At 51.6% G+C, this 13497-nt stretch overlaps 1 pseudogene; it reads left to right on the forward strand.

The window, feature by feature from the left end:
* The first annotated feature begins 12509 nt into the window (after positions 1-12509).
* Positions 12510-12651, forward strand: LOC125549684 (small nucleolar RNA Z247; annotated as a pseudogene).
* The last annotated feature ends 846 nt before the right edge of the window (positions 12652-13497 follow it).

Below are 13497 nucleotides of genomic sequence, written 5' to 3' on the forward strand. Positions count from 1 at the left end.
CAGGTTCGAAGAGGTCACATTCTAGGTGGCTCCGTTCAGCAGCGGTTATCACGCTCTGCTAGGGCAGGAAGCGTTTACAATCTTCCAAGCAATACCCATTACGGGTACATGAAGCTCAAGATGCCCGGGCCTAAGGGGATCATCACTCTCGCTAGTGATCCGGACATAGCACTCCGCGCCGAAAACAAGACAGCCGCACTGGCCCTCGAGGCACTATCCGAAGCCCTAGCGGCTGAGGAGCTAACTGCGCTGCGCTCTACGGTGAATAGGGACGATGTGGTACTCGACAAAAGATCCAAGTCCACCTCCTTTAAACCGACGGACGAAATAGTCAAATTCCAAGTCCATCCAATGGACCCCAATAAAACAGCTTCCATCGGGGCACAGTTAAACCCTGATGTCGACGCCGCATTGCGAGAGTTCCTACGAGAGAACTGGGACATTTTCGCCTGGCACCCTTCAGACATGCCAGGAATCCCACGCAGGCTGGCCGAGAACAGCTTAAATATCCAATCAGGATTCAAACCTGTCAAACAGGCTCTTCGGCGTTTTTCTGAACCTAAGAGATAGGCCATCGGAGAGGAGCTAGCAAAGCTATTGGAGGCCGGATTCATCAAAGATATAAAACATCCGGACTGGCTAGCAAACCTGGTGATGGTACCAAAGAAGGACAAATCTTGGCGCCTGTGTGTTGATTTTAAAGTCCTTAACAAGGCTTGCCCAAAGGATCCCATCCCCCTCCCCCGCATCGATCAAATTATCGACGCTACCGCAAGACACGATTCGTTGTGTTTCCTCGACGCATATTCTGGCTACCATCAAATCAAGATGGCAGAACCAGACCAAGCCACAACGGCATTTATCACACCATACGGGCCCTTCTGCTTCAACACAATGCCCTTCGGGCTCAAAAACGCCGGCGCAACATATCAGCGCATGATTCAGACATGTCTGGCAAGCCAGATCGGCAAAACAGTGGAGGCATATGTAGATGATGTGGTCGTCAAAACAAGACATGTTGATTCTCTAGTAGACGACTTGAGGCTCACATTTGATAACCTCCGAACATACGACATCAAGCTCAACCCGGAAAAATGCGTTTTCGGCGTTCCAGCCGGAAAGCTCTTGGGCTTCATAGTATCCGGTAGAGGAATTGAAGCAAATCTGGCCAAGATCCGAGCTCTGTCACAACTGGATATCCCAAAGGACCTCAAACAAATACAAAAGTTAACCGGATGCGTGGCGGCTCTAAGCCACTTTATCTCCCGCTTGGGAGAAAAGGCCCTACCCCTTTACCGCCTCCTTCGACGCACCGAACACTTCAAATGGACGGATGCAACCACGGCCGGACTCAACGAAATAAAAGCCATACTGGCAACAAACCCAGTCCTGGCCGCACCAAACATTGGCGAACAAATGCTATTATGCATTGCAGCAACACATCAGGTTGTAAGCGCAGTGCTCGTTGTCGAACGAGAAGCGGACGGATACAAATTCCCCCTTCAAAAGCCGGTCTATTACGTGTCCATTGTCCTCACTCCCTGCAAATCACGGTACCCACATTATCAAAATATTGCGTACGCGGTATTCATGGCATCCCGGAAGCTACGACACTACTTTCAAGAGTGTTCAATAACAGTAGCCTCGGAAGTACCACTTAACGATATTATAAACAACCGTGACGCAACAGGCCGGATTGCAAAATGGGCCATTGAGCTCCTCCTGTTCGACATAACTTATAAGCCACGATGAGCCATCAAGTCGCAAGTCTTGGCCGACTTTGTCGCAGAATGGACGGAGGCCGAACTCCCTAAAGAATACGGCACATATTCAAATTGGATCATGCATTTCGACGGCTCCAAGATGTTGGCCGGACTGGGGGCTGGCGTCATTTTGACGTCCCCCACAGGAGACACAGTTCAATACGTACTACAGATTATGTACACAGACTCCAACAATGCAGCCGAATATGAGGCCCTTTTACATGGTCTCCGGATGGCAGTATCCATGGGCATCCAACGCCTAGAGGTGCGCGGGGACTCGAACCTCGCAATATCCCAAATCAATGGAGACTTCGATGCCAAGGATCCAAAAATGGCAGCTTACCGCAACGCCGTCCTAAAAATGTCAGCTCGGTTCGAGGGGCTTGAATTTCACCATATAGCCCGGGAAGATACTCAGGCGGCAGATGTCCTGGCATGCATCGGCGAAAAACGCGATGTAGTCTCCCCCAACATCTTCTTGGAAAGGCTGTTCAAGCCATCCGTAGTATGGGAAGGGGAGCCGAACAATAACAGCCCGGACCCAACCGCACTGCCCGACACCGAACATTCTGACACAATCGGAGGCTCTGCCAATGAAATAACACCTTCAGCCCACGTAATAATGGCCGTCATCGCCCCGTGGACAGAACCATTCCTCGCCTACCTTACTAGGCAGGAACTCCCCGAGGACCAAAATGAGGCACGCTGCATAGTGCGGCGATCCAAAGCCTACAGAGTCCATGAGGGAGAGCTTTATAAGAAAAGCACTACCGGAGTCCTTCAAAGGTTCATCTCCGAAGAGGAGGGACGGAACCTCCTGGCTAAAATTCATGCCGGACTCGGCGGTCATCATGCTGCAGCCCGGTCCCTTGTAAGCAAGGCCTTCCGTACAGGCTTTTATTGGCCGACGGCCCGGGCAGACGCTCAGGACTTAGTCCAACGATGCATCGGTTGCCAGCTCTTTGCAAACCAAAGCCATATGCCACCCACCGCCCTCCAAACTATCCCCATTACTTGGCCCTTCGCGGTCTGGGGGCTTGACATGGTTGGACCCCTTAAAGGCGGAACCCACAAGCAAAAATATTTACTGGTCATGGTGGATAAGTTCACCAAATGGATAGAAGCCAAGCCTGTTAAGACGGCCGAATTCGGACCGGTGATAGACTTTATATCCGAGGTTGTACACCGTTACGGCGTCCCCCACAACATCATCACTGATAACGGCACGAACTTCACGGCCAACGAGGTAAAACTCTGGTGCAAAAACATGGGCATCAAGCTCGATTATTCTTCCGTCTATCACCCACAAACTAACGGCCAGGTCGAACGTGCAAATGGTCTTATCATGAGCGGCATCAAACCCAGATTAGTGCGGTCCCTCAAGGAATCTAACACGCACTGGGTAGAGGAGCTCGACTCCGTACTCTGGGGGCTGCGGACCACACCGAATCACACCACCGAATACACACCATTCTTTATGGTGTACGGCGCAGAGGCAGTTTTGCCTTGCGACATAATTCATGACTCACCTCGAGTGCGCATGTACGAAGAAAGAGAAGCCGAGCTCGATCGGCAGGACAGCTTGGACGCATTGGAGGAGGAGCGTGACGTGGCAAAAGCCCGTTCCGCATTCTATGAACAACAGGCTCGAAGATACCAAAGCAGAGAAGTACGGGCCAAAAATTACAACGTTGGTGAATTAGTTCTACGACTACCGGGCAAGAAAAAGGACAAACTCGAGCCCAAGTGGGAAGGTCCCTTCATAATTGACCAAGTCCTGACTGGTGGAGCGTACCGCCTGCGGGATGCATCGGATAACCGACTCGAGCCAAACCCATGGAACGCAGCCCGTCTCCGAAGATTCTATGCCTAGCGCTGGACTCTGTGTTCGTCTCCTTCCTCTGTCCATTTTTTATATATTTTCTATCTTACATTTCTCTTCTTCTCTCTCTCTCTCTTATAGCCTCTAAAGGCTCATAAAGTGACGCGCTATCCGCGCACATTAAACCTGGGGGCTTCTTTAAACAGAAGCTTATTCATACGGGCTTCATGCCCAACACATGTGTCACACTTCCGCATGTACCTTTTATTCACCATTATATGCATCGATATGACTTAAGTTTTGGCCAAGCTGGGTTGCCTGGCTCCTGTGCTTACCCCTACATTCCCGATTGTTCGGCTAGGTGGTAAAGGGAGCACCTCTGCGATTGTTACTGCCGGGTCAGCCGGACGTGTACCTCAGACTGGGTGAAGCCGAAAGCTAGCGTTCTTAAGGGAATATTTGGTTGGTGAACTAAAGATGATCTTTTTTTATTTTTATCTATACGCCCCCAGATGTTTTTCCTGCGTTTCTTTTCGTAGCATGGACATCCACCTTAGGGCATGCCTCCCAGGGAAAGGAACCCCTAACGGAACTATTCTCCCTGGAAGATGTTTCTTACTAACCATGTAATATAACATAACTAGTCGGGCACTTGTCTGTTCAAGCCCTAATGACCCCTACGCCTAGTCTCCATGCATTCCCCGGTTCCTATATAACCGCACGGGAATTCGGACACACTCCGGACCGTCAGGTCCCGAGGCTGAAGTGAAAAGGTCGGCCATGACAAATGATCTACAATCCGGCTAGAAGGCATTATAAATGTCAATTAAATTACATAGTCATTTTGACTGATTGTATTCCTCTTCAATACCATCTAACAGTCTGTCTAATTTACAGTCCTGCTGGGAATACTTTGCGGCCAACTCTACTTGGCCGTATACTAATCTTACAGGGATCTCCTTCCCATCGGGCCCTACAGGACCGACCTCAGCCATGTGGTTGGGGTCAGCCTTTGCGTACCGCGTCTTCACCATGGCCCAGGCCTCCCTGGCGCCTTGACGGCAGGCTGATATCTTCCACAATCGGAAGCGCCGCCGTGCTCCCTTTAGCTTCTCCGCAAGCTCTCCAAGACCTTCGGGCATGGAGACGGATGGCCACAGGGCCTGGGTGACGCCTTGCATCACCTGCCGAACTCGATCGAGCAGTTGCGAGAGCTCGGGAAGAAGGTCACCCGTAGAACCGGGCATCTCCTCTGCAGGACGACCTGTTAGCACACCTACAGACATTGCTCTGTTAGTTGACTTCCCCGCCGAACTTTCTTTCAAAGGTTCGTTCAAGCACTTACTAAATATGCCGCGCCGAAGCCGCTGATTCTCCTTCACGGAGTCTGACAGCTGGGCACGAACATCTTTTAGCTCGACGCCCAGCTTGGTGTTGGCATCTTGGAGATCGTTCTTCTCCCGCCTCACCTTTGTCAGCACCTTCTCACTAGCCTTTAGCTGGCGTAGGAGGTGTTGCCTTTCCGGATTCAATCCGACGCCATCTGCAATTTCCTTTGTCAAATTCGCACCAATGCCGCGCTTCGCAAAATACTTATCTTTCGAAGTGTATATTACCAGAGGGGGTCTCCTTGGGCTCCCCTGCCGCGGCTAGTGCGGCCTCAAGTTGGGCTTTGCACTCTTCCAGCTCCTTGGACAGTAGGGAATTCTTAAATCAGTTATTCTAACCGTTTCAAGTCTCGGGGGCTACTGGTATATACATATAATTACCAGAATTTTCTTACCCGTATGTCTTTTACATACTGCTCCGTGGCTCTGGCTAGACCATTTTGAGCGGCACGGAGGTACGCATCTCCCGAGTTGAAGGAATCTAATGCCCCTTGGGAGAAGCAAGCGTCACGAAGAATTGTCCGGCGACGCCTGTGGTTCATGGCACTCTCCACCTCAGAGTTGGTGGCAGACAACCCGTCCACATCCTCCGTCGGAGGAGCGTCTGGCGCGCGCCTTGCGTTCGCCTCCGCCTCCGGACCAGGCTTTGGAGCCTGGCTGGTGGAGGCCCGATTGGCAGCCTCTCCGGATATAGTCCGGCGAGGTCTCTTTGTCCTGAAAAGAGCGCGAGTGTCAATATGCCTCCAAGGTATAACACCTGGGATAAGGGGGCGCGCCATACCTTTGCGCTGACGCCTCGGTCCGGACTGCACTTCTTTTCTGCCCGCGGGGCCCTACGGCCCCTCGTTGGCTTGTCGCCACAGGTTCGGCCTTCCGCCTTAAAAACCTCCCCTGTAAAGTTCGGTTGCAATCAGGAAACTGAACACGAGTGGGCGGACACCTATTCGGGGTATTGGGACTTCGATCTTAGGTACCTGGGGGGTCAGGATTAGCCCTGGGTAATCGGCCGTAATGGCCACCAAGGCGTTGTCCTTGCTCAATTGATGGAACACTCCATCAATCAGCTCCACAGATATGTCCGGATCCTCTTGAGAGGCCGGGTCGAGGGACCGTCCTGGGTCCTCGGGTTGTGGAGGAGGGCTGCTTATTTCCTTAACAGCCCGGCGCAGTTCCTGCGTTGAAGTCGTCAGACTGAATATTTAACAATGGGAATATAAAACGGATGGACAAGTAAATACGGCCGCTTACCCAACTTGGGGGATTGTGCATGGAGAATCCACCCTGAGGGTTGACGCGGAGAAATTCCTCCTCTTCTCCCTTATACAAAGTGGACAAGATCTTTAGTAGAGCGGCAGCTGAATCCGGCCCCTTACGGCCTTAGCGGATGGCGTCGTCCTCCCCGTTGAAGTCCCACATGGGGTGGCTTCTATACTGAAGCGGCTGCACCCCCCGCATAATGCATTCGGCCATAACCCCGATCATGGTTTGTCCGGAATGGGCTAACAATCTTATTCGGCCCATCGGGTAAATGATGTCCCTGTCACCTCCCCTTTGAGGGCTCCGTGGGCGCCAGCTTAGGCGCTTCTTTAAGGGAGCACTGTTGAATTCAGGGAGGCCGATCCAGACAGGATCCGGCAGCGGGACGTCTTCTATATAAAACCATTCCGAGGGCCAGTCTTCGGACGCCTTCTTTGGGGTTCCGGACAGATATCCGGTCCCGGCGATGCGCCACACTTCGGCTCCGCCCACTTGATACATTGACCCCTTCTTAGAACGGGGCACGAGGCAAAATAGCTCCTTCCACAGTCCGAAATGAGCTTCAACACCCAAGAACAGCTCGCAGAGGGCTACAAAGCCCGCGATATGCAATACTGAGGCAGGTGTGAGATTATGTAGCTGGAGGCCGTAGAACTCCAGCAGCCCCCGGAGAAATGGATGGATTGGAAATCCGAGCCCCCTTATTAGGTAAGGGATGAGGCACAGCCGCTCTCCTTTGGAGGGATTAGGGGCATTCTCTGCTTGCTCTCCACCATTGTAGACGGCAAGACCGGCTCGAACCGGGACCATATAGGCCGGGGGGAGAAATCCCTTGGTCTGGAGCGTCACTAGCTCGCTATGCGGGATGGAACATCTCTCCCAATATCCAGGCTTAGGGCTGGAAGGGCGAGGGGAGGAGTTGCGACGGCTGGCCATGGTGGAATGGACCTTTGTCGGATGCGCTCTGATGAACACTCGCAGAGGGGAGAAGGTGTGGATTGGATCTAAATCCTCGTCCCCTTAAATAGGGCAGCTCATTTACGCGGCTAGAGGTGTGAATGTAAAAACACTCAGACTTTTCATATTCGTTTGACACGTGGGAAGCGGCCATTATTGGGTGTAGAAGCCAAGGAGCGCAAACATCTACAAGAAACCGGACTTAATTCAACAGGTAGACGGAATTTGGAGGAGAACCCGCCTTGCAATGCCGAAGACAATCTGCGCCAGACTCATCGTCATTGAAGCCTGGTTCGGGGGCTACTGAGGGAGTCCTGGATTAGGGGGTGTCCGGACAGCCGGACTATATCCTTTGCCCGGACTGTTGGATTATGAAGATACAAGATTGAAGACTCTGTCCCGTGTCCGGAAGGGACTTCCCTTGGCGTGGAAGGCAAGCTTGGCGATACGGATATGCAGATCTCCTACCATTGTAACCGACTTTGTTTAACCCTAACCCTCTCCGGTGTCTATATAAACCGGAGGGTTTTAGTCCGTAGGACAACGTACACATCAACAATCATACCATAGGCTAGCTTCTAGGGTTTAGCCTCTTCGATCTCGTGGTAGATCTACTCTTGTACTACCCATATCATCAATATTAATCAAGCAGGACGTAGGGTTTTACCTCCATCGAGAGGGCCCGAACCTGGGTAAAACTTCGTGTCCCTTGCCTCCTGTTACCATCCGGCCTAGACGCACAGTTCGGGACCCCCTACCCGAGATCCGCCGGTTTTGACACCGACAAGAGTCCTTCCCTTCTTGGACCCTTCGTCCCCCCTGGTTGGGACGGCCTTCCTTTTCTTGTATCCCCCGACTGGAGGGGGAGCATCTTCATCCTCCTCCTCGTCTTCGGGGGAGGAGTGCGTCGCGGAGTTATCGGACGATGAGTCCGATAACACCTGGCGTCGGGAACTCTTCCGGGTTCCCTTGGCCTTCTTGGTCTTCTCCGGCACGTTGTAAGGAGCCGGAGTCAGCATCTCCATCAGGAGAGCGTCCGCAGTGTCTTCGGGCAGAGGGGCCGGACAGTTAATCTGCCCCGACGTCTCCACCCAGTCCTGTCAAAGGCATGGAGCTCAGACCCCGCACGTGGTTAAGCTAGGGGAAATAAATATCCTACCAGATGTATGGAACTCACCGAATGCGCTCGGCGCTTCGTGCTTAGCCCACAGTCCTCGGTGAGAGAGGGAGGGACCTCGGCGCCCTTGAACAACACCTTCCAGACGTCCTCGTGCGTTGTGTCAAAGAGCTCGCTCAGAGTCTGGTGCTGGGCCGGGTCGAACTCCCACACGTTGAAGTCCCGTTGTTGGCACGGGAGGATCTGGCGGATGAGCATGACCTGGACTATGTTGACAAGCTTGAGCTTCTTGCCTGCCATATTCCGGATACATTTCTGGGGTCCGTCCAGCTCTACCGATGAACCCCAGGACAGGCCCTTCTCTTTCTAGGAGGTGAGCCGCGTGGGGATTCCGGATCGAAACTTGGGGGCAGCCACCCATTTGGTGTCGCGCGGCTCGGTGATGTAGAACCACGCCGATTGCCACCCCTTTATGGTCTCCACGAAGGAGCCTTCAAGCCATATAACGTTGGGCATCTTGCCCACCATGGCGCCGCCGCATTCTGCTTGTTGGCCACCCACCACCTTCGGCTTGATATTGAAGGTCTTTAACCACAGGCCGAAGTGGGGCCGGATGTGGAGGAAAGCCTCACACACGACGATGAACGCTGAAATGTTGACGACGAAGTTTGGGGCCAGATCATGGAAGTCCAGCCCATTGTAGAACATGAGACCACGGACGAATGGATGGAGGGGAAACCCCAGTCCGCGGAGGAAGTGGTGGAGGAAAACTACCCTCTCGTGAGTTTCAGGGGTAGGAACGATCTGCCCCGCAGCGGGCAGTCGATGCGCGATATTCATGGCCAAGTATCCGGCTCCGCGCAGCTTCTTGACGTGTCCCTCCGTGACGGAGGAAGCCATCCATTTGCCTCCCGCTCCGGACATGATTGGAGAAGGTTGAGGGGAAGGATGTGGGCTTGGGCGTTGGAGCTCGAGTGCGCAAGAGTGGATGAGCAAGGAGGAAGAAGGAGCGGGTAGAAAAAGGTTAAACCTTGTCCCTTTATAAGGGCGGCCGAAACTATGTGCCCCCACTAGCCTGGTAAAACTCGCTTATCCCCCAAGCATCATAATCAATGGCGCGGTTGGGTTACCCACGCCCGTATTGATGAGAATCCCATAATAAGGGGGACACGATCTCTGCTTTGACAAGACGTGTCAAAAAACTGCCTCGTGTTATGTGCGGGGCTAGTTAAAGGAAACGGTTTGAATAATCACCGGGCCATGGCATAATGTCATGTTGCCAAAACATGTCGGTAGATTAGATTTGTGGAAATATTATTCTCTCTATGGTGGTATGTGGAACTTATTTTGAAGGGTCGGACACTATCCTTGTATTTAAATTCTTCCGTGGTGTATTCGGAGGAGGAACCCGCCTTGCAATGCCGAAGACAATACTGCGCGCCGGACTCATCGTCATTGAAGTCTGGTTCAGGGGCTACTGAGGGAGTCCTGGATTAGGGGGTCTCCGGACAGCCGGACTATATCCTTTGGCCGGACTGTTGGACTATGAAGATACAAGATTGAAAACTTCGTCTCGTGTCTGGATAGGACTCTACTTGGCTTGGAAGGCAAGCTAGGCAGTATGGATATGTATATCTCCTCCTTTGTAACTGACCTTGTGTAACCCTAACCCTTTCCGGTGTCTATATAAACCGGAGGGTTTTAGTCTGTAGGACAACATACAATCATACCATAGGCTAGCTTCTAGGGTTTAGCCTCTCCGATGTCGTGGTAGATCAACTCTTGTAATACTCATATCATTAAGAATAAATCAAGCATGACATAGGGTTTTACCTTCATCAAGAGGGCCCGAACCTGGGTAAAACATCGTGTCACCTGCCTCTTGTTACCATCCGCCTTAGACGCACAGTTTGGGACCCCCTACCCGAGATCCGCCGCTTTTGACACCGACAGCCAGTATGCGACCGAGGGCCAGAAACTATTCGCCACCTACTTGAGTGCCCTGTGGCGGTCGAGGTGTGGAGACTTCTTGGACTGCTTGATGTGATCAGACAAGCATTAGAGATGGACAAATCTGGTAAGGTTATCTTGGAGGTTCTTCTTAATTTGCCAGAGAATCATGTTCATGTTCTAGGACTGCCGAAGCTAAGAGAAACGTTGGCCACATGTTGTTGGTATTTGTGGTGAGAAAGAAGGAAACACACACATGGGGCTGTACCTCAAACTGCATCTCAGATCAGTCTATCAGTACGAGCAATGGTGGTAAATTTTATATCTACATGTGCACCAAAAGGCATGGGTTCATGTCGATGGCTGGACAAGACCAAGGGCTGATTATGTCAAGTTAAATGTGGACGCGGGATATGATCCAGATTCGCTCGAAGGCTCGGTCGGATCCGTCATCAGAGACCACAATGGCAAGTTTGTAGCTGCTCCAAATGAGAAGCTAGATATCTGCTATGATGCCTTTATCGCGGAAGCTATCGCAGTAAGGTTTGGCTTGAATCTTGCCCGCATTGCTGGGTGTAGCAAGATCGAAGTGAACTCGGATAGCTTGGAGGTCATTCAATGCTGAAGGATGGTTATTCATCCTTGGTGGCCAGCGCCATCTTCGGCGACTGTTATTACATGTCCCTAGATTTCAAGTATATTTTGTGTGAACATTAATTGCTATAGAGAGAGTAGCCCATGAATTAGCTAGGCTAGCAAAATTTTCTCCTCCAGATGTATGGCTGGGTGCACCCCCTAGGGCTGTTATCCCATTGATTGTTTCTGATGCTATTATTGTAGCGAGTTAATAAAGGAGGAGGATATTGTCAAAAAAATCCAAGCTAGTCTTTCCTAATTTTTTTTGGAAAAGGAGGATAACCCCTGCCTCTGTATCAATCGATGCATGCGGCTATATTATTAAATAAAATCGTAACAAAGTCTTAAGGTCCAGAGAAGCTCATAATCTGAGCATAAGTCAAAAAATAAAGAGGAAAAGTGCCACATCCAACGATAAAGAACAGATTACGATACCTACACACCTAGCCTATTATTAGCTTGTCATCCAAATCGGCTGAAGATAGGCTGTGCTACCGTCTCCCAGCGGTTTCTCCCAATAACCAAAAGCTCCCTGAAGCCTGCATGAGTGAGCAGCGACCACATATGGATCTAGCTAAACCAACACGTGGAGAAGAACTCGCCATCTTAGAAGCCATGTGTACATAAAAAATTCGAGAGCCAAACCATCTCATGAACAAAAACTTCTACCATCTTCACAATGACGGTGGAGGAAACATCAATGCGACACACACACAGAGAGAGAGAGAGAGAGCATGACTCGCTAGAGAATGATATGTCGCATCAGGGAGACACTCAAGGGGAGAAAAGAAGGCCACGGCCACGTCACTGCCGCAAAAAGATTGTCATCAACATCATCGGGTGCCCACTGTTAGAATACATTGTAACATGTATATATGGTATAACTATAAACCGTATATACGCCTGGTACGCCCGGTAGGCTAGCGTGTTGCGTGGTGTTGTAACCGGTAGTTGTGGTTGGTTAGGATTCATCCTCATCTTGTGTTTCTTTCTTGAGGATCAATCCAACATAACCTAACTACCAAATCTTGTAAAGCTCTTTGCCTATATAACATGCAACGCGTCCCTGCCAGAGGCATACGCTTCATCCAATCTTTCATGGTATTCAGAGCCAACTTCCTCTCCAACATCCAAACCTAGTCATGGCTAGCTCCAGCTCCGCCGCCACCGCCGCCTTTGCCCTCATTCCCATCGCTGACAAGCTGCACCGGGGCAACTACCTGGTCTGGCGCGCACAAGCCCTAGCCACCATCCGTGGAGCACAGCTGGTCGATCTCCTCAGCCCTGATCACCCGTTCCCGGAGCCCAAGCTCGCCGATAAAGACGGCAAGCCGACAGATGCGCCAAACCCGGAGTATCTTGTCACCATGGTGCAAGACTCACAGGTACTCAGCTTCATCTTCAACTCGATCTCGCCACCTGTGATGATCCAAGTCGCCCACTGCACCAAGGCCGCCGCAGCATGGACCACCATCAGGGAGATGTTCCTCTCCCAGACACAGGCCAACATCGTCAACATGCGGATCGCCTTCTCCACCACCAAAAAGGGCACCGCGACCATCGCCGACTACATTGGGCGCATGAAAGCGCTGGGTGACGAGATGGCTTCAGCAGGCAAGCCGCTCGACGATGATGACATGGTCTCCTACATCCTTGCCGGACTAGACTACGACTACATCTCGTTTGTCTCGTCCATCTGCACCGCAAGGACTGAACCAATCAAGGTAGCTGGACTTTACTCTCAGTTGATCGGTTTTGAAAAGCGTCTTGCTATGTTCGAAGGTGGAAACCACTCCTCCCAGTCCTCCACCAACACTATCTCTCGTGGCCGCGGTGGAGGTGGCCGCGGTAACGGTGGCCACGGCAATGGAGGAGGTGGCCACGGCAACAGAGGCCGTGGCAATGGAGGTGGTGGTCGTGGCAATGGAGGCCGCGGCAACGGCAACAGCAACGGAGGAGCCGATGATCTTCCTGAGGTCGTCTGCCAGATCTGCAAGAGACCGAAGCACACCGCCCTCGAATGCTACCGGCGCTTCGACATCTCCTACACCAAGAACGAGAAGAGCGCCGGATCTTCCACAACCTCGTCCTATGGAGTAGATACCAACTGGTATCTGGACACTGGCGCCACCGATCACATCACCAGCGAACTCGACAAGTTGACCGTCCACAACAAGTACCACGACAACGATCAAGTCCACACTGCAAATGGAGATAGTATGGAAATTAGTCATATTGGTCACACTACCGTTCGTACCCGTACTCGTAATCTTCATCTTAAGAACATATTGCATGTACCCGATGCCGCCAAAAACCTTATCTCCGCCCATCGCTTATCCACTGATAATCATACTTTCCTTGAAGTTCACCCAACTTTTTTTCTCGTCAAGGAACAGGGAACGAGGAAAACTCTTCTACGCGGCAGGTGTAGACAAGGTCTCTACCCCGTATCATCGGCTCCCTTTAGCTCAAGCAAGCAAGCGTTTGGTGCCAATAAACTGCATGTTGAAAGGTGGCACGGTCGGCTAGGGCATCCGTCATCTACCATAGTGCGTCATGTTCTTAGCCAGAATAATATTCCCTTTTCTAGTAGCGAGTTGAATAAAG

The sequence above is a fragment of the Triticum urartu genome, chromosome 3A (assembly GCF_056163025.1).
Source record: "Triticum urartu cultivar PI428250 chromosome 3A, HENAU_Tu73, whole genome shotgun sequence".
Taxonomy (NCBI): domain Eukaryota; kingdom Viridiplantae; phylum Streptophyta; class Magnoliopsida; order Poales; family Poaceae; genus Triticum; species Triticum urartu.